This window comes from Danio rerio, chromosome 13 (genome assembly GCF_052040795.2).
Source record: "Danio rerio strain M-AB ecotype USA chromosome 13, GRCz13ab, whole genome shotgun sequence".
NCBI lineage: Eukaryota > Metazoa > Chordata > Actinopteri > Cypriniformes > Danionidae > Danio > Danio rerio.
Window position 1 is genome coordinate 32,978,276 of NC_141033.1, and position 23,050 is coordinate 33,001,325.

The 23,050-nt window shown below is 35.2% G+C and overlaps 1 protein-coding gene and 1 long non-coding RNA gene across 5 annotated transcripts in view; one reads left to right on the plus strand and one right to left on the minus strand.

Annotated features, from left to right (window-relative positions):
* Window positions 1-23,050, plus strand: part of zmiz1a (zinc finger, MIZ-type containing 1a) — a 249,704-nt gene that overhangs the window by 102,891 nt on the left and 123,763 nt on the right. The gene's annotated exons all lie outside the window — the stretch shown is intronic.
* On the minus strand, window positions 222-20,306 carry LOC141377026 (uncharacterized). Its single transcript, XR_015506073.1, has 2 exons — window positions 20,264-20,306; window positions 222-3,398 (listed from the first exon to the last, which is right to left on the minus strand). It is a non-coding gene; the product is annotated as an uncharacterized LOC141377026 (long non-coding RNA).

The following is a 23,050-nucleotide window of genomic DNA, read 5'->3' on the forward strand; positions in this document are numbered from 1 at the left end:
TTGGAGAAGCAGCAGCAGGATAATATGCCATTTATAAGGCTTTCATTCAGAGAAATCTCCTCAGGTCTATGGATATTTATTCATTCAGACGTTATTGTCCAAACACATGTTTATAAAAGTTCAGTATTGTTGTTGCAAATTAAATGTAACATTTAACATTTATATAATATTTAAATATTTTCCACTTAGATATTAATTAACAAGATATTAATTAACAGTCATTTTACCAGAATTAGTAAACCATCCGGGAACCTTTGGCATACTTTTTTTCAACACACTGCGATTTGGGACATACTAATTCTATTATCATATTCTATTAAGGACGGATGGTATGTGAATTGGGATGCAGCATTTTTTTAAAGTTATACAGAGCTGTATGACTTTATAAATCTTGAATATCACAATATTATGAAATATTACAATTATTACAATATCGACAGCAGTGCTCTTGCACAATACGCAGCTGATTCAGTCATTGCCTAGTGTCATAACAAAAGTGCTTTTTCTTTTCTTGTCAACAAAAAGGCTGTGTGGTGCGCCTTGCGTTTTGGAACATAACAGCACATTCGGTGTGATCGGCCACTAAGGAATTTAATTTCCCCAATAGATAAGAAACAGAAACAGTGAAGTAGACAATTTGCTCTGCCTTATGTACATTAAATTACTTCAAAGAATAAAATGTTTTTGATTAACATGTATTTAACAACTATTCTAATATTAATACACCATTCAGTAAATGCAAGTTTTATTTACACAAGGACTGTATGGAACCTTACCATCTGCTTTGATATGTGACAGGCAATTATTTTATTGAACTGACAGATTATGAATCGTTTAGTTATTTAATTAGACACAAGGACAAGAAATCAGTGTATATACAACAATCAAATAATTCCATGGCTAATTAATTGCTGCATGCATTATAAAAGCCTCACATAATGCTCTTGAAGGCTAAGATAAAAGATTAATTTTATTAAAACGGTCTGTCTTCAACCTTCGTTGCAGTTATTCAGTGTTTCATTCTGTTCTGTTTTGCTCCCACCTTCACAAAAACGGGGGTATTTCCGATAGTGGTGGGTTTCAGTGAGAGCAGGTCAGAAGTGGGTGGACCTCTGTGAAAGTATATGTGTTTGTGGGGGAATAATGGAGCCATTCTTCAGCTCAATAGAAGCCGCTGTACACTGGCGTGTGGTGGACCTGCCAAAGGCACTGGGGTCTCCTTAAAATAGCTCCAATCCTCAACTGTCAGAAGCAAAGCTGAGACTGCTTACCGAACACTGGCCATTTGACCAAGAGCATCAAAGACATCTTTATGAAGTCCTTGAGATTTTATTTTCTTCCGCCAGAAAAACATCCAACTGTAATCATGTTTTAATTTTGATCTAATATTAAAACGTGGCAGCCTTTCAGCATTTGCTCAGGAATAAATTTCCGTATCATACCACAAAGCCACAAATCTGTGTGCATGCATGGATTCGGAGAGCTAGCAGGTTGTCCATCAGGATGTTTGTTTAACAATGATTCAAAAGATCGCTTAGTTTGACTGTGCGGTCAGGGTTATTTTTGCTATCATCAGAGTGATTTCATGGTAAGTCACATGTTTGACATGCAGGCTTCATAATTACAATGATTACTTTTACCGCTTTCTGCTCTCCTGTACAGTAGCTGAAAGAGACAGAGCAGAAAGACTTTAAATGTAACCTTTGTCTGCTCACGAGTAACACCAGCGAACTATACTAACATTTTGATGATTTTTGTTGTTGTTGTTTTTGTTATTAATTTGTTCATCAAAACAGAACAAAACACTTTCAAATGACAATTTAAAAAAACAAAAAAAGTCACCAGATACACTCTTGTTTACATTCATACGTAAGTATTTATATTTGATCACTTCCTGGCATTCAATGTTCTGTTAAGGATTACCTATCTCACCAGTTTGGAATCAAAAATCTCCTGTGGGGGATGCCAGATGCATATAAATAAAAGCAACACAAACATTTAATCTCTTTTCAACCATGTATCAGATTGTTTTACATTTTTAGATGTACAAAATATGCAATCAAAACAGTTTATGCGGCCTCTCCCCGGTTTTGATTGTCACAACTGGTGGAAATAATAAAATTACACCATTTAAAAAATAATTTTCAAAAAGTTTTTTTCACAATTAAGTATAATAATAGTTATTTATGGTTCTCCAAAGATCCTTTTAGTGAACAGTTCCTAAAAGAACTAATTTTGTCTTGAGGCTGGTTTATACTTCTGCGTTGTGTGATCAGTGTGACCCACGGTGATTGCCTTGCATGTAGTTGTGCATTTATACTTCTGAGTGCCTCTGAAACACTAGCTGGCAGGGGGATTTTATGTTCCTCTGTGTTGTTTCGTCACAGGTGTTTTATTTTTCTGAATCATACCATAATGTAAAAGTAGATAAATTTGCTCATTCTGAAGCGGCAACCGGCAGACGTGAAACAACTTTAATCATAAAGTAAACACAAATGTTTCCAACTGGAGCTCCTTCATGGGACTCGACACTTGTAAACACTCGCTCGAACGGGTTTGTGTGGCTCTCGGCTCCACTCACACTTGTTACCACCAAGCCGACCAATCACAGAGCTTGTGCTACATGTTGCGCGACTTGCAGTTAAATTTTTTAAGATGTGTACGTTGGTGTCAGCCACAGTGAGGGGAATGCGACTCTGCGTTCGACCATATGCATTCACTCGACACAGAAGTATAAATCAGCTTTTAGTACAAAGAAATGTGAATCCACTAAATTCCATTTTTTTTTCAGTTCAATTCACCTTTATTTCTAGAGCGCTTTTACAATGAAGATTGTGTCAAAGCAGCTTCACATTTAAGTTCTGTTCAGTTTAGCTCAGTTTAGTGTGGTTTAATAATCACTATTGAGAGTCCAAACAATAAAGAGCAAATCCTTCAATGCGCAGCTCTACAGGTCCTGAACCATGCAAGCCAGTGGCGACAGCGGCGAGGAAAAAACTTAAACAATTCTCGAAAGTGAAGGATTAAACAAAAACAACAAAAAAAAACAGAGAAACCAGGCTCAGTTGGGCACAACCATTTCTCCTATGGCCAAACATGTTGTGCAGAGCTGCAGTTTAGGCGCTGGAGAAGCTGGACGTCAGTGAGACTCGTCTGTCCCTGGAGCATCACAGGAATCAGTCTCATGCTCTCCACTCCTCCATGACCACCACAGCAGCTGCTCAGGATATGGCTTGGTCCAGGATTATGGAAACCTTGAGATCATCTCAACGCTGGTCTTAGATCATGTCACTGTCGCTGCATAGTCCCTGAGGGCCTCAGGATGAGTGTTCCCAGGTGGAAAAAGAGAATTACCTTAGTACACTAGAAAAGTTATTGATATGAAAGTATAATACTAGCTATCAAATATAGTAATAGTATTGATATGAAAGATTCTTTGTGGAACCATTAATGCCAAGAACCTGTGCATACATTTACTACTGTATTACATTGTTTTATTCCCGCAGTCTAGTTTTACCAAGTTTTCTTTTGTCTGAGAAACACAGTGTGAATTATTTACATTTGTCCATACATTTGAAAAAAATTGATCATAGTTTAGGTTGAACCCTATATGTTTTTAGATATCATATTTTATCTTCTAAAAGGGGAGTAAGTCATACAAATTTGTAACAAAATCATTTTGGGGGGAACTATAAAATTTGAGAAATATTGGTTGGGATTTTTGCAGTCTAGATAGCACATTGTTTATTTACTTAAGCTTTTTGTATTTGCCTAGCATATTAAACGATGCTTAAATATTACTACTCACAACAGTTGGTAAGCTCTAAAAATGTGATTTTTTTTTTTTATTGATTGTGACAACAAAACTAATTATATGTAGACGTCTATTGGAATTGGCTGTATAACTATACAGTATGTGCGGACGCACTTACTTTTCAAATATCTGGATTGTGATTGAGTGATAGTCTGAGTGAAGCGTGCCAGATTACTGTAGTCTGTCATGTTATCTAGAACTAAGCAGAAGATGAGGAATCCAGCATTCAAACCGCATTCAGTACAGATTTTATTTTGTTGTGCTTGTGCCATTGTTACCTGATTTGCATAAGTAGCACAACATAAAAACAGAACAATTGTGTACTATCATTGTGTGCAGTCTCTGTTTGTCGTTAACCTGCTGGCAAAGTTGATGTGACAGTGGTGTGACCATGTTAACTGTATAATAAAGTCTGCTGTAGCAATTTGAGCAACAAATGAATTCCTGGCGTTGCCATCAGTGTTACGGACACCTTGCATGCTTCACCCTTTGCTCAGGTGAGTTTAATCAATGGCCGAATGGTTCATAAATAACATGCTTGGTTTCTCAGACTTAAAGTTCGGTCTTTGCGAGCTCCTGTCATGGCACCTCTTGTGTACTTTTAACCTTGCTCGTACAGACAGATGAGCACTAGAATTGACCATCCAAAGGGGATTGAAGAGAGCTGAGACAAATAACATTAGAGGGCAAAAACAGATCAGAGGAGGTTGAGTTTTCTGGATGGAGTCTCACAGGTCTGTCCAGCCAATCTCATTTGCGATAAATCATGATTTGAGATAAATCTAGGCATAAAGAGAATCTGGGCTGGGTAAGGGTACACATATTCATAGCTAAAAGTAGTTATTTGGTTTGATTGCACTTTAGTTGTATAGATCTTTGTTTTCATACATCAGTATCGGTTGTTAAATATAAAGATCCATCTGTTAGTCTGTTCTGTAACTATAAAACTATAGGACACAGGTGTCAAAGCCAGTTTCTGGAGGGCCGGAGCTCTGCACAGTTTAGTTCCAATCCTAATTAAAAACACCTGATCAAACTAATTGAGTGCTTTAGGCTTGTTCGATACCTACAGATAGGTGTGTTGAAGCAGGACTGGAACTAAACTCTGTAGGGCTTAGGCCCTCCAGGAATAGACTTTAACACCCCTGCTATCGGGCAAGGAATTTTTTTCATGCACATAAAGTCGGCTCTGCAATCAACTAAATTTCCAGCCCCTGTTTTCGGATAGAGCAGCAGTTAATACATAAAGCCCTAGTTAACTGACAAGTTAGTTACTGACTACTACTACTGAGGCAATAGTTGTAGACACTTTATTTAGCACAATTCTGAAATCATAGATGCAATTCGACAACTGTTTGTGTCACTTCTCAGTGATCTATGGATCCGTGTTGCTGCTATATCTGAAAGTATGTAAAAATACCGCCATTCATAATATGGATTTATTAATGTACTACATAACTTTAGTTAAATGTTTGATACAAGTCCTCTTGTGAGATGATTTGGTAGTTTTGTGATTACTAGTAACATTGAATCAATTAAATCAGTTAAATCCACTCTTATTTTGTGGCATATTTGCATTTTGCATGGGACTGATCACAGAGTTTTGCTTCTCTGACAAGATGTGTGTGACAATCACAGCTTTTACTAAATCACTATTTTGATTTCATTTAATTTTATCGTAAAACCCCACAAGAAGCTTTGTTTGAATACTTTTAATTAGAACAAGGTTCATTTTTTCATATCCTGTCCATTTTATCTGGAAATTCAGGTTATAAATGCTGTTTTGATGCTTTTTTTATATGGCTCATCAGTTTCAGTGGCAACAGAGAACTAGTCAAAGTGATGATCTTTCCTCATTACTACTAGTTATATAACAACATACAAATGAATGAATATCTCAAGTGTTATGTGATCACTCAATCTGTTTACACTGTGAATAGAGCTTTCAAACTTTACTTGTTTCTGTTTTTAAGCTTTATATTTACCTCTGATAAGTCTTTCAGTGTCCACAGCATATTGGTTCACTCGAGAAAACATTTCCTTAAGTCACTTAGATGAACCTTTTGAATGAACAAGTCACTTGCTCACTTTCAGCTTTGTCCCTGATTTATCAAGCGTCACCACAATGGAATTAACCACCTATTACTTTGGCATATGCTTTATGGATTGGATGTCCTTTCACCAACAAATAAATTTCATTAAAATGCATTTGATTGTTGCTTAAATTCAATTGTTTTCTCATGCTGCATCACTAGCTGTTAAAAAGTAGCTTGATAATGTAAACACTTTTGTTTTGAACCCAAACCAGTTACTATTATGCCACCGAAGAGTGAAGTTTGTGGTTTCGCTACCTTTTGTAGCTTCTGTCCAAATAATCCCAATCCTCACGGTGACCTATCAACGTCTTGAATAAAGACTTTGTTGACTGACCCTCCAACCGTAAGACATGTAATGCGTCTGTAGTTCACCTCTGGCCCTGTTCGTGATTTACAGCCCTGTTCCAGTCCAAACTGTAAATATTCATGTCCTTGGAGCAGGCCGAGACATGATCTCATTCGCTTCTGCCAGGGCATCTCGTGTAGGCACAGGCTCGGCAGATGTAAATCGCTGTTTACTTCATTACATCATTAGCTGAGTTTCCCTGGGCCCTGGAGAAATGAGGTGAAACACGCTGTTTACTGTATGCCCTCCGTGCCCTATTGAGCTGGAGAACCCCGCTTATTTCCTTCCTCTATTTGCGGAGGAGATTGTTTGGAGATTCCGTTGAATTTCTTGGACAAATTGAACTTGCGCGCGCATCTAAATTATAGAACAGTTGCCAGTTTAGAAAGCATTTTCTTGCGTTTATCATATCATCGCACCTTTGTGTATTGGCTCTTCAGTGATTTCCGGGTGAATGGATTTCAACAGGGACAGAAAGATGGCAGATATCATTGAAAGTTTTGTTCAAAACCGTTTGGCACAATAGCGCTCCAAGGTAAAGTGCTAAAAGAGAAGCTCTTGTTTATGAAAGGGGTGTGTAGAGCTTAGAGCAGGTGCAGAAGTAGATCATGCTTACAGTATAATGGCTTTATTGTGGACTGCTTCCTACCACCTTGTTTGCTCTGATGAGGTGTGTTACATTTGATGCATTTCTGTGTTTGTTTTGGGAATCTGATAAATATTGAAGAACGTGCTGTAAAAGTAAAGGAATTAATGATTAACGTGTTTTTCGCTTAGACAACTTTCAGTTATGGTTGTCTTTCAACATGAGGAAATCATGATAATGCTGTATTTGTGTTACATGTGTATATATATATATATGTATGTACACACACATTATATACACACACACACATTATACACATTAGTCAAAGGTTTGGGATCAGTTTTTTTTTTTAATTATTCATTTTTTTTATGATTTAAAAAAATTATTTTGTTCATCAAGGTGGCATTTATTAAATGTAAAAAAGTGTTAACTTGTTAAATACTTATTTATTAAATATTTATTTATTACTTATTGTATGTAGTTTCAAATAATAATAATAACAACAACAACAACAACAACAACAATAAATTATATTAGAGTGATTTCTGAAGCATTAAGTGACTATGACGAATGGAGTAATGAAGCTGAAAATGAATCTATAAAATCACTGGAATAAATAATTAAATTACATAACATAACTAAATTATTAATATCATAACATATTTAGGTACATAACTAAATATGAAGTGCTAAATCCGGTGAAACATGAACGCTCCTTTACCTTCAGACACTAGCGGAGCTTGGGGGATCACTGACAGGTGGAGATTCAGGTGCGGGGAATAAAGGGTTAAATTTAAATTTCACTACAAGACCACACTATAGCCAACTTAAGGCCGTACTTAGTGCTGTGTTTGTTCCTGTCATTTTTTTGATGATTGATACAATAATCGACACTGCAACGTGAGATTCGCCCGCTGTTTGCTATTAAAGGAAGGTGCAGCAAAGACTATTATCTATAGGACTGTTTCAGATTTTGACAAGAACTTTATCAGTACCTATAAGGACTAGTTTCTTCTTCCTCCGGATCATAAGATGTACGTGTCATTAAAATTGTCTCGTTTTCTGTAGTTTGCAAAATATGTGTTTAATTGTGTGTTGTAATATGTAATCGCTCCACACGGCTTGCAATCACGTATCTATTATAGATCAGGGCTTGCACTGTATCTCTCAGGTTAAATCTTTATGGCACTGTTCACATATTGTGTCCAAAACCACAAAAAAAAACGGGACGAGTGCTTCTTCCTTTACCGATTTAAATGCGTTTCTGAACTCGCCATCCTCTCTGCCATTTGTAATTGCTATGGCATATCAGCCTCTTGTTAGAGACCCTCAAAACCAAGATATGACCTTTTTAATGTATAATAGGGGCTCTTTAATATTTTAATAATAATTTGTTATGTTATGTTGTTATATTATATTATATTATATTATATTATTACTAGATTTAATGCACTAGCATAATAACATCGTTTTGTTGGTAACAAAAAAATAAAAATAATTATAAAAAAGGAGAAAAATGTTATATATTTTGAACTTAAATTCTGGTATCAAAAGCACTTGCATAGGGGTCATAAAAGAGTCTCTACATCTTATGGATGTTTTGAACCTTTGGAAAACAACAAGCATACAAAAGAAAGCCTCTCAGAATCCCAGTAGCATGTGTATAAGTGTGTGTATCTGAAGTACACGCTCTGTTCAAAAGCCTCTCATTAGGAGCACAGGAAGCTTGTCAGTGTGCTGGTTAAGTGTTGGTGTGAGTAGGACCAGTGCAGCCTCTTGTACTCACTCGATTACGCACCTAATCAAATCACCTGCTTGTTTATATGCTCACTACTGCTGTGTCAGAAAAGCAGCTTTGCTTCATTCATGCTGCCCGTTTTCCTCAGAGGACTTCCAAACAATATCCAGAACAAGCCCAGGAATCTGCGCTTTCCTCCCAAAGGCAGGCTGCTGCATTTGGATTCTTTTTTTCCCTCTTTTTTTTTGTAGCAGGACTGTAAATCCACATGCACCGAAACATGCTCAAACTGTTTTCCGCGTGCTTTAGGAATCCTCTCATGTTCTGAAGCAGCGATTGATTTGTTTAGAGCATCATAATCACCCTGCGAGTGGAGGGAGCTGACTTACATTTTCCGCTCTGTTATACTTGCGTTATTGGAGTGTGGCTTTCCTGAATGCGCTGGCGGAGAGTTTGTGGATATTGCATTACAACAATATTGTCTCTGTATGCGCTTAGTTGTTCGACGAGAGACAGACTACAAATGGCCGGGTTGCTGCTTGTTTAAATGCTCCCAAGCATTGCTAATGCCTGGATTATCTCCTAGAGAAATGATTTAGTGAAAATAATGGCTTCACAATGGGCCCACTGCTGCAGATATACACACACCAACCCAATAACCAGACCTCTGAGAGAGTGAATTGGCTGTGCCAGTAATATTGGCCTATTTTTTTTTTTTTTAAAGGAGAGAGATAATTGTAAGAATAAATTTATTGCAAGCAATGCAATGATTTATTAATTTGTTCTAAAGTACTGCTATGTCAAATTACCCAAAAATACATGTTTTCTCACTATCAGTATAGTGCTGGCTGTGTTTTTGTGCTAGTATCATAGCCTTTTGTGGATAAATTAATATGACACTATATTAAGGATTGATTCATTTTATTATTGATTAAAAAAAAAGAACTGACTTCATTTTGATTTATTTTTGGTCCTTATTGGTAGATGACATGTACACTATTGTATGTAGACATATACCAATATTCCGACTGGTCTCTCACAATTCGGTTACGATTATCATGCCCTCAATTTGGTTCAATCCGATATCTCAGTGCATCATGGTACATTGACGATGCTTTCCATACACACATTTATATTTATTATTATTTATATATTTGAACATTTTTAGAACTGCAGTCACACATTTTAGAGACTGTCTAAGCTTGAGGCACACAGGGCCAATAAAGTGTTTAGTCTTTTAAAAACACTGCTGTAAAACATTGAGCCACTAAGTATTGTTCTTATGATGTTTTCCTCCAGGAGGAAAATGCGAGTTACTTCCAAACACTTCAGATATAGTCTGTGTTAGTAAATGGAAGACTATTGATGAAATGTATCATAACACTGTATAACAACACTTCAGATGACTGTTCTACAGTCCACATCTAATCAATCTGTCAGATTCTGCAGTGCATTACAACTCTAAAGAACATTATAAATGATAAATGATCTTAAATAAAACAAATGCATTAATAGAGATGGTTTACAAGTATATAACTTTACTCACATGGGAAACGGGGGTCATGTGAATGGTTTGTGAGCACAATTAAGTGCACACAGCATCCCATATCATCTGATAACTGTAGGAAATAATCCCAAAAGGCAACTGACTGTATAAAGCCACATAAAACAAAACAAAACAAAAAATATGATGAATATGATGAATATGCCGTAATCAGTGGCTAATCTTTCAAGCTCAGCCAGCGAGAGCGTCAAAATTCGCTGCATTATTTTCATATTTAAAGGAGCCATTGCAGCATACAGTATAAGCAAATCACTTACATTCCTGCATTAAAATGTGCTTTCTACTGTGAAAATGTTTTGCACTTTTATCGAATAAATTTAACTAAGAAGTATCATGTTGTTGCTGTGGCTTTGCTCCACTTATCCAATGTGTCCATATGTCTGAAATATTCTAAAGCAGCAATACTGTTTTGTACTGTCGTTAGCTAGCATAAAAAAACAAACATCTATAACATCACATCAGTAACTCATAAGTAAGTTTTTTTTTTTTTTTCCCTGTAAGAAAACATTGTAAATAATTGGAAAACCAGCAACCACGATAATCAAAAAATTGGGAACAACTGTGGCTGGAACCAAAGTTCACTGGACTGTGTTCTCTGGAATCCTCTCAAGCGGTGGATTTCTACATTCCGATTACTTGCCGCCAAACTACGTCATAGCTCATCACCATAAAATTGACTTAGGCCCAATACCAATTCTAATTTTGCCATAGCCCTTACAACCAAGGGTTAAGGGGAAGGGCTTCAAAATTTACCCCTAAGAATTGGGACAGAACTACAGCACATGCACACGTCATCGCGATCTCATGCTTCCTATGAGATCTCCGATCGTGACTGCTTTAGTTATTCCAGTTGTGCTACTTTTTGGTATTTATCTTCAAGACATCATTGAAGGCATATATTATGTTATCATAACTATGTAATGTGGCAATAAGGTTGTATCTGTACTGTGTACCACACAGTGGCCATATTCTTCTATGCAAACACACGAAAACAGCATTAACATTATAGCAGACACCGGAAAAAGCCCATTCTTAGCCTCTAGACTTTTCTGACATTGTATTCAAGTGTCATCGAGTGTCAGAATGTTGTGGGACTAATATACAGGAGTTATTATTAGTGATTATAGATACCGAAATGTAGCTTTTTTTGCGTTTTAAAAAAAAGCATTATGGTAAAACACGAACGCATTTATGAATATGTTAAAACATGTGCTTGTTTGTTGTAAAAGTTTGTGATATTGACAACAATTACTAATTTGTTGTTCTCCTGACTTCCGGGTTCAGCAATACTGCCATTGTGGCAGGTGTATTCTGGGAAATTTTCTTACCCCTTGGTTTCGAGTGTCATCCTGAAAAATCTTCTTTTGAAGGGCTGTTCAAGCTAAAGAGAATTGGGACATCCCTAACCCTTGGCGTGAACACACAAAACGAGGGGTAGGAGTAAGGGGTAGGTCTAAGGGGTGGAATTGGGATTAGGCCTTAATGTCAAGTCTCCTCAACACCCACACAGGTGAAGACGCGCCGCTCCTCACCACTTATCAGCGCTGGCTCCCTTTGAAGATGTATGACTTTGGGCTACTTTGACGCTCTCGCCACCTTCGGCTACTTCTGCTTCTTCACAAACTAAATCCTTTGCTTTTACTAAGCGAGTCACATACTTAATTCCAGCTAAAACATCATTGAAACAACAGTTACAGTATTATCATACACAATAAATATTGCACAACCCTACTCCTAAACCTTTTTGTACTCAGACCACCTGATGCTCAATCCGGAAATAGCCAAAATGAAGTTTGGAACGTTATCTTTTTTTTCCGTTTCCTCAAAGAAGTGCGAAGCTCATCAGAAACATTGTCATAACTTCACCCGGCTCATTGTCTCTGGTCGTAGCTCTTCCACCCCCTCTCCGTGTTTACACCGAGCCCCTCCGCTTGCCTCAGGATCAGATATGACATCATTTCAGCACAGCTGCGGGCCGCATACGAGGCGTGGAGAGCGAACAATTGACCGGGGGATGCAGGAAGAGCCCACTGACCTGATTGCTCAGCTGGCCGAGCGACTGGGAAGGAAGGCCCAAGGCGGAGCTGTGGATGTGAGGAGGGGTGATGGTGGTGGACACTGGCCCCTATCATCCTCCCCTCCCCCTGGATGCTGTTCTCCTGCCTGCCTGCCTTTTAGAGCCAAAGCAGATTTGTACATGAAAAATGATCTGCAATCTCTGTGGCTGTATCAGCTTCCAGATATAGACGCTCCTGATAGGCCAAATCCCCTTTAAAGAGGGCTTTATCCCGCTCATGGAGAACTGTGCATTCTTTTATCTCTGCACCTCAGTATGTTGGAAATGTGTGGTACATTTTGACCAATCTGTCCCGATCGGCTTGTGTTTAGTTAGCATGGTAGTGCTTAGCGAGAAAGGTTGTTGTTGAAATGTTCGCGTAATCTACGTTGCATTGATCAATCTTAATTATTAGATGCACAGCTGCTGCCTGAATGTGAATCAGATGGATGTTTCATCTATGTTTAGATAGACAGCAGGAGAGGGCACAATGCATATGACCTACCACATGTTCATTTCCATATAAAGAAAGAAGACGCCAGCGTACGATTACTTGGGTATGAGAAACACTTCTCTGGAGGTTATGGAGTCTATTCTTTTATAATTGCTTTTCGTTTGATAAAATATTGTGGATTATTATAATTGTTAATATTTTAATTTGTCTGGTATTTTTATTATAATAATATACAATAAACAATATATATATATATATATATATATATATATATATATATATATATATATATATATATATATATATATAATTTTCTTTTAAAAAAATTAATAAAAATATAATTTTAATACATTAAACTTAATATTTTATCGTTTCTTATATTTTTTTGTAAAAAAAAACTACAAAAATAATGATACAATTATAAAGTTTTGCTTTTTTATAGTATTATATTTATAGATAAATTTAATGAATCAATAATAATAATAGTAATAATACAAATTATTATTATTATTATTAGCATTATTAGCGTTATTATTGTTATTGTTATTATTAGTGTTACTATTATTTTATTATTATTTGTAATAGTAGTAGTAATATTATTACTATTAATAGAAATATTAATATTTTTAATCACAATAACAACGTATATTTTTCAAAAATATCTTTAAACGTCATTTTAAAACGATTAAAAAATTTTCTTAACAACATTGTTTTGAATAATTTTCAACTTTGTTTATTTCTACATTAAAAGTCAGTGAGTTCCAGGACAACACTAACCCTAATTAACAATTCCTCACCCTACCCCACCCCCCAAATGTTTTTATATCAGCTTTTGTTTTGCAGAAAGGCGTACAGATTAACAACAAATGAGAGTAAGTAAATGATGACTCTGTTTTGGATAATCTATCCTCCCGAAAATCCCTAGGGACACTACCCCTGGCTGGAGATTCCTGGAGTAGAGAAATTTATATAACAACCATTGCAAACCTACATTTTATCTGAGGACAGGGAACAAAGGTCTGAAAATAGATGACAAACCAGAGCGCATAAATTCAGCATGGGGCAATCGGGTGCCGTGTATGCGTGTTTGCATTGGGGTTAGAGATTGCGATAGCCCTTTTCTCCTTAAGAGATATGTTTTCAGCACAAGGAGCTGATTCCCGTGAGGCGGGTGATCCTTTTTAATGACAAGGATTCATCTGTTAGCGTCCCTCAGGCCCCACGCAGCTCCCAGCAGCCCACAGTAAATGGGAGTCAGTCTCAGGAGAACACACCTCCTCAGCCCCTCAAGATGCCAAGCGGGAGTTTAATTACTCCTGCGGCCACAAACCACAGCTTACGCACTCGCATTACTACACATGCCTTCATTTGCTGTTGTTTGTAATCATTTAGGGCAATAATAATACACCGTAGATGCCCAAGCTAAAGCAAGGATGAGTTTACAGTGATGCATTTTGTTTTAACATGCCATTTTAACTTAAAAACATTAATGTTTTCATACTGTTATCAATTTCCTGTAGAATTTACAGTAACTTACTGGCAGCAGTTTACTGTAAATCAAGCCTACAGTAAAATACTGTAATGATATTTACAAGGCCATATATCATGCTGTACATGTGTTTACAGAATTGCCCAAAAAAATATGCGCTGCCATAAAATACACCACTTTCATAGACTTTCATTAGGATTCTCAGTCTACATTAAAAAAACAAAAAAAACAAACAAACAAAGGTCATAATTTATTAGAACGTAACATGATTATTATCTTGATGGATAAAGCAAAAACAATAAGTAAAACACATTTTAAAATGCACAAGGTCTACAAATAAATGTAAAATGAAAAAAAGGACTGTAGTGTAGAAGACTGATGTAATGAGCCCGTTTCTAATATTGGGCTTTTTGGTGGGTTTTAAACAAACATTTACATACATACATACATACATACATACATACATATATATATATATATATATATATATATATATATATATATATATATATATATATATATATATACATATTCATTTATTTTATTTAGAATAGAATAATAATTAGATAATGGTAATAATACTTTTATTTATAATAAATATTTTATTTTAAAGTATTTGTTATAAATATATAATAATATATTTATAATTTTATACATTTATAAATATATGGGCCGTGGCTTGATGTGGGCGAGGCTTGGGGCTTAGGGGCAGGCCATAAATTCTCACTCCAAGCTAAAACCAAAAGTTTCCAGCCCTGGTCATGGTGAAACGATATTTGGACTTAACCATGCCAACCTTGCCAAGTGCTGCAAAACTATAGCTGCTATAGTTTTACTGCAATTTAAAAAAAAAATTAAATTACATCTTAATATATATATATAACAACATTGCATTATGAGCAACATGGTGGCTCAGTGGTTAGCTCTGTCACCTCACAGCAAGAAGGTCACTGGTTCAAGTCCCAGCTGGGTCAATTGGCATTTCTGTATGAAGTTTGTCATGTTCTCCCTGTGTTAGCGTGGGTTTCCTCCAGGTGCTCCGGCTTCCCCCACAGTCCAAAGACATTGGTACTGGTGGATCAACATTCACCACATGATCGCTGTCATTGGTGACATTATTTGTAACTTTAGGTGGGGTGTTTGCAAACCTGTGTACTTTTCACTCTTCAGCTGTTTGCATTTCCTGCGGTCACATAAGCTCCCTGTCATCTGACAGCGGAAAACCTTGAGTGATTGACAGCTAATATGAACCAACACAGCGGCAGGGAAGACAGATTCAGCAGGTTTTAGAAAAAAAAAAGAAAATGAAAACAGGTCGCACTACAACCATTATATGCAGTCACACAAATGCTCCCAAATATATTATAAGGTCGCGTAGCGTAAATTTCGGCTGCATAAGTAACCAAAGTGGTCGCAGTTTCGAGCCCTGTGCAGGATGCATTATCTGCCATCTCAGTTTCTTTGAGGTGGCAAAGGCACTTGTCACAAAATGAAAATGTATTGGAATGCTCATGTGATCTGGTCTTGTTGAATCTTGATACGCAATTATCCAAAATAGCCAATCGGGGAGAAAATATTCCAAAAGTAAGTGTTTGGTCCAAACTGAAATGCAACCACAAACCTTTCAAACATAAATGAGGTCTGCAGCATTTCCAAAACTCTCTGTTTTTGATGGTTGAAACTGTGGAGTAACGCTAAAAAACGCTAAAGAACCATAGCATTTGTTTAAAAAATGGATAACCCAATAGTGTAAATGTAGTCTGAGAAAGCAGGAGACCGTGAGGGGGGTTGGGCTGGTTTTTGTGTGAATGGGGGTCGAGCTGAGGGTGCTGGCCTTCAGGGACGAGAAGGGGCTTAGAGACACGACTGTGGATTACTAACTCGACTAAAAGGCTAAACATCTTTTCAGTCGAGTGCTTCTGGTCTTTAAGGTCTATCCCTGCCGCTTTAATGAACTTATTTAGACTGAGTTCAGTTCATCCACTGCTACTTAGAGGAATTAGGCTGCAATTTGTTCTCCGTATATTTGCCCACCGTTTTAAAGGAATGGTTTGTGCAAAAACTGAGAATTCATGTGTGCGTGCTACTGTGATTATAGATGTTAGAGAGATAATCTTCTGTTTGAAGTCAACTGCAGATTACATTACTCCATTGCAGTGTTCCAATTAGCTCATTTAATTTCAATATTTTATGTTAGCTACTAGTGATCCGCCTTATGGGAGAAATGGACTTTAAGTTTTGCCCGATAATAATAGCAAATTGTTCAGACACACAATGTTGGGGAGTTTTGTAGTAAATGAGTTTCCATTTAGTTTCTATAAATTATTTTATTTTATGTTATATTTTATTTTTATTTTCTTTGTTTATTTTATATATATATATATATATATATATATATATATATATATATATATATATATATATATATATATATATATATATATATATATATATATATAATCACAATATAATTTATTTATTTATTTTTATTTATTGTTTAATTTTATATTTAATTTTTATTTAATTTACTTATTAATTTATATTTTATTTTACATTATATTTAAATTGTTATTTATTATAATTTTTTATTTTATAAAATTTGTATTTATTTATTTAGTTTTATTAAGTTATTACATTTTATTTAATATTTTATTTTGCATTATATTATGCTTTTATTTTTGTTATTTATTTAATATTTATATTTTTTGATAATTTATTTTTATTTTATTTATTTATTATTTTTATTTAATTTATTTTGTTATGTTTTTATTTTACATTATATTATTTCAATTTTTTGTTTTTATTTTAATTGTTCATTTATATTTAATTTTATTTAACTGTTTTTTTATATTTTATATTATTTATATTATTATATTTATATTAAATACATTTTCAACATACTAAAATATTTAAACAACAGATTTTCTTTTTTGATATATATATCAAAAAGTGTATTATAGGAATTTATATTTATTTATTTAAAGTATTTTTTATAGTATATTTTATGTATAGTATGTAGTATATATTTTTATAATGCCTGGCTTTGTTAGTCTATGTTAGGTCATCAAATATTTTCCCTCTTGTATTGATTTTGTCTGTTTTTGTCTGTGTAATGAAATTGGGTGGGAGCAGAAAAACACTATGCAAAATGCAATCATCTTTCAGAATATCTTCTTGTGCATTAGAAAAAAAAACTGATAATGCACAAAACATATTGAACTAGTCTAGCTTTATGAGTGACCTGCAAACAGTGTATCGATTCTTATATTATATTGATTCCTTGTAATAAAGTTGTATAATAAATATCCTGCTCTCTTCTAGTATAACAATATATATTTTTCCCATCAGTTTTAATCTAAGACCTCACTATTTATCCCATTGATCAAAAATCAGTCCACATGCTTACTTCCTCTTCATGCTGTGTGCTCTGTTAAATGTGCCAAGACCCTACACTAATGTTTGTTAGTTAAATGTACTCCCTGTGAGGTAATGAGTGGCAACCCAATACGTGCTGCATTCTCCTGTTTAATTACCGTTAGTCCACTCGCTGTCGTCTAATGAGGTCATGTCAATATTGAGCCTTAGACTTCCCTCTGCTGTTAGGAGCTTCCAAAGAGATTGCTGCATTATACAGCAGACTGGCCAATGATCCTATTCAGTCTGTTTATTCATTAATTTACTGTTTAAAAGCTGGGTTTTTAACATCAGTTCTACATAAGCAGACATTATGGATTGACTGATTATGGATGGACTTGTATTAAAGTATTTACTGGCTTTTTTTTGCAATAATATAAATGATGATTGTTTATGCTCTGAGAGACAAAAAAGTAAGGTGTCTTTAGAGAGAAGTGTTATCTTTCTTATTTCGCTATGAGGCTAATGTGATATCGGTTTCATTCATACTAAAAGCTAAAGGGCACCACAGAAGTAAAGACATCACATAGAGCTAAGCTGTAGCTAAGAAAGAGGCCTCATCCGAAATCGCCTACTACTCAGTAGGTGCTGCATTTGAATTTGAAATTACTCCACCGTTATAAAAGTACATTCTATACGTTATGAATGCGAGTAGAATGAATAGAACTTGCATGTACTATATCCGCTATTTTGTCATGATGACCTACCCACATCAGTTGCATTGCTTCACTCCCATTCATGAATTAACTCATGGTGCATCATGGGATAGCATAACGTGCATCGAATGCGCACTTCAAAATCAGTAGAAATAGTAGAAGTAGAAATAGTAAGTCATCTGAGTACTTCTTGCATACTGTTTTTTGAATTTTATGAATTCGGACATACTACTCGGCTTGTATACTGTTTTTAGCGTACTATATAGTATGGAAGTATGCAATTTCGGATGCAGCCAGAAATATTATTGCGACAATGTCTTCATCAATATTTTATGTACTGCACTGTGGTCAACCCTCGCTGTTTTGAAAATGCTCAATACATTAATAACTAATAAACTAAACGAATATATTGCACATTGTAAAAAATGCCAAGTTGTAACCCAATGTTGGGCCAAATATGGACGTAGCCAACTTTTATTTAAAGTGTCATTTAAATTGAATTGACAAAATTAACTTGATGTGGGTTAACTAACGCGACGGTGGGTTTGTGTTTGTTATTTGATGCATTGTTAACCAACTTAGCATTTATTGATGTATGAAATACATACATTTTTTTTCTCAATTTACACTCACATTTTTTTTACTGCTCGTTTAAACTACTTATTTAAAATGAGCTAAATCAACACAATTCTTGCTGTTAACATAATTGTTTTATGTTCAATCAATTCTGTCAGGACAACATGAATAAATTGTGTGGAACCAGTTTTAACCAGTGTGTGATATGGCTGAAACCAGGAATGCAACTGGTTTCACTATATTAACCGTGCTTTAATTTGTCATGTTTAATTAATTGTAAAGGCTTCTCAACATCACATTTCTGCACAGAACAAAGCTGCTGCAACTAAAAGTTATGCCAACTGTGAGTGTAAAGTTCCCAGCTTGTACACACCCACTCACACTGGATTAAAGGCTGATTTTAACTAAGGCTGAGGCTATTAAAGGGCTGATATTCAATAGATATTCAAAGAGAAATGGACTATTGTTTGTTTTTATTATTATTTTCTGCTGTATTAATTAGTTACTGAGAAAAAATAAATAACATTTTAAAATATAAGAAGTTTTCATGTGATTTTTCGAAACTAGTAGTGTTTTAAAATTAATAAATGCATAAGAATCATAATAACCACATATAATCAGCTATAATTTAAAACCAAAATCAATAATCGTTGCATCCCTAGTTGAAACCATGGCTGATATCATGCAGTGAATTTAGTAGAAATATGTTAGAACATTTCTTTGTTTGTAAACATGAAAATAAACATGTTGCATCACACATTTATTCAATGCACTGATTTAAAAAAAACAACAACAAATTATCGCAAACTACTTCCAGATTGTAGGGTCTAATTCTATACTGTAGATGTCATCATTATATTTATGGGAAGACTAAATCTTTTCATAGGGAGAGTTTTAACTGTTAAATGAGAAATAGCAAGATATCCCTCATTCCTAGCACTCTTACTCTTCTGATTGTTACACTTGCAATTGAATCCGTCTCTCTTCCTTAGCTCTCTGTCTCCTGCTTTCTCAGTCTGCTTGTCTCTGTGAGAGTGTGTTAGACGTATCTCTTGCTGCAAGCAGGCTCTCGGGGGCCTGCTCTGGGTGGCTGCCGTCTGCATCAAGGGGAATTTCTGCAGACATTGCACAGGCCCTCAGATCATTACCAGGCTCCTTCACTGAGTCTTTGTCCCCCCCCTCATCCTCCTCCTCCTCCTGCTGACACGCGGCGCTCCGTCGATTTGAAAACCAACCACCAAACAGCATCTCCTGACGTAGAGCCATGCAGAGGACAAGCCGACTGTCACTCCTCCGCTCGTCTGTCCCTCCCTACCCTACACGGTGTCGTCTTAAATCTGTTCATCTGTTAACAAAGCATCAGACAGCTTATTATGAAGGTGCGAAAGGCAGAGAGAATCACTCCACATTCCCGCATTGAGACGCTGTTTCAAAAAGACTATTTGAGTGCAAGCTTCTAAATGATAGCTCAAACCTTTTGTTTTCACATATATTGCACTTACAAATTCCATTTTTTTAAAATCTGTCTTATGCTGTTTTGAATTAATATTAAATGTGCAAATTTGTGCATAGTGCACATTTTAAATGAGATGATTTCATGGTTGTAGGGTGTAAGGGAATGTTTAAGGGTAATTTAAATATATAAATTAAAATTTAATTAAATAACAAAAATAAATATTAAGATAAATATTTATTTTTGTTTATTTTAAAATGCATTTTCTATTATTTAATAGTTGTTCATATACAGATATTTGTAATGAAAATAATTGGCAAATTTATTTTTGTTTTATTATGTCTTATCATATATTTATGTAATATTATATTATAGAATTTGTACTATATTGTACACATATTTGTAATATATAGCAAATAATTGTTTATTTTATTATTATATATATTGTATTATATTATATTAGTTTATATTATATATTATATTATACTATGTCATATTGTATTTAATTATATTATATTATGTTGTTATGTTATGTTATGTTATGTTATATCATTTTAAAATGTATTGATATTAAAATCTGTTTATTTCAAATATCTCTATTTTACATACATACAGATGTAAACATTAACATAAAAATATGTAAATAGTATTACCCTGTTGAAAAAAATATAAGTAATTTGGTTTAAGAATTTTAATTTTTATTTAAATAAAATGTATTTCAATATATTGTATATTTATTATAATTATATTTTTCAATTTAAATTTCTTCCCAAATTATGTTTAACAGAGCAAGGAAATGTTCACAGTATGTTTGATAATATTGTTTCTTCTGGATAAAGTCTTATTTGTTTTATTTCGGCTTGAATAAAAGCAGTTTTTCATAAAAAAATAAAATAAAAAAAAACACATTACAAAATTATTAGCTCTTCTAAACTATATTATTCTTCGGTAGTCTACAGAACAAACCATCGTTATACAATAACTTGCCTAATTACCCTAACCTGCCTAGTTAACCTAATTAACCTAGTTAAGCATTTAAATGTCACTTTAAGCTGTATAGAAGTGTCTTGAAAAATATCTAGTCAAATATTATTTACTGTCATCATGGCAAAGATAAAATAAATTAGTTATTAGAAATGAGTTATTAAAACTATTATTTAGAATCCTAAACAGAAATTAGGGGAAAATATTAATGGGGCTAATAATTCGAGGGTTTAATAATTATTTATAATTCTGTATGTTTTTATTTTCAGTTATTCATAAATATAAAGACTGAAAAAAGATAAGAGGCTTTGTAATGCAAATAAGTCTGTATAGAAAAATTCTCACATGTGTCTGTCCGGGGACGAGTGCCCCAGCCAGTTGTCTTTTTCATCCTAACTGAACAGCAACACAGGAGCTTAAGTTTCAACCTGCACTGTGGCCCTGTGTGTTGGGCCCCTGTCCGGGTTCAGAGGTCACACTTGTGAGGCATGTGTGTGGAAGAGGGGTCTCAGTTTGGGGGCCCCAACCTCACACAATACGTTCGTCAGCAAATCTCTTTGTTTTCTCTCCTCTTAACTGCTCCGTATCCAAGGAAATGTTACAACAGAGAAGAGTCCTGGTTACTGGACAAAAACCTAAGGGTATATCCATCAGTGCTGTGTTTGCCTTGATAAATTTGTGGTGTCCATGACATGCCTGATTATTTTTTCCTCTGGTCCTTTAGCCTCTGCTGCTCCTGCGGGAGCCTTGCGTTCTGTGTACATGTGTGCGCGATCGAGTGGGTGTGTGCGTGCATCTGTGAGTGCTTCCATATGTCTAGACAAGAGAGGAATCCCAGGGGCCCCACACGTTTAGACTCAGGATATTAAATGACCTAATGGCCATGTTATTTGTGTAGGATTCATTTAGAGAATCTGGTGAGGAGCATTAAATCATAATGAAGAGGGTATGAATTGTGATGGAAGGTGGAGGGAGGGCTGCGCTGCTTTGCTTGTCCAGGTAAACATGCAGCAAAGACTGCTGTAGAAAGGGGACATGTTATGCCCCTTTTCATAAGATGTAAAATGAGCCTCTGGTGTTTACAGAACGTGTCTGTGAAGTTTCAGCTCAACTCCCCCCCCACACAGATAATTTATTGTAGCCTGATCGGGTGTGAACAAAACACACAGTTTTAGTGCTCTTTAAATGCAAATGAGCTGCTGCTTTTAAGAAGAGGGCGGGGCCTTTACACACTATCCGCTTGTTAAATGTGACGTCACGCTAAGCGGCTTCCGGGTCCAATCGCTCTATTCAACTGAATGGGGAGACTCATGTAATGGTAATAATAAACGTTTACAAAGTAATTTATTACTTTCGAAAATCAAGATCGCAATATATATGTCCATACCTAATATCCAATGGCCAGAAAGTGATTCATTTTTTTATAAATTGCTAAACTTTTGGTATTTGTTTTGCAGCAAGCCCAGAGACTGTTGTGTGACTTTATATAAAACTAACTTTAATGTGTGAAATGAATTAAAAGTGACCATAAACAAATAATTTTTCAACTCAAATGAGTGGCGGCTTGGACCCAGAAACAGTATTACATACGTCATCAACACGTCACCACTTAAGTGGATTCTGGCACTCAATCTCATGCAGCCAAAATTTCAGAAATGACCTGCAGCCTTGCATAAAGTTACCACTTCTCGACTGAACCATGATTATACTGAGTGGTTAGTGGATACATTTATAGTTATCGTGTAATAAAGTCAATTCAACTCATTAACGATTTGCAAATTAGGCACAATTAGCACAATCCTCTCATCTTTACAGAAGAGGTAA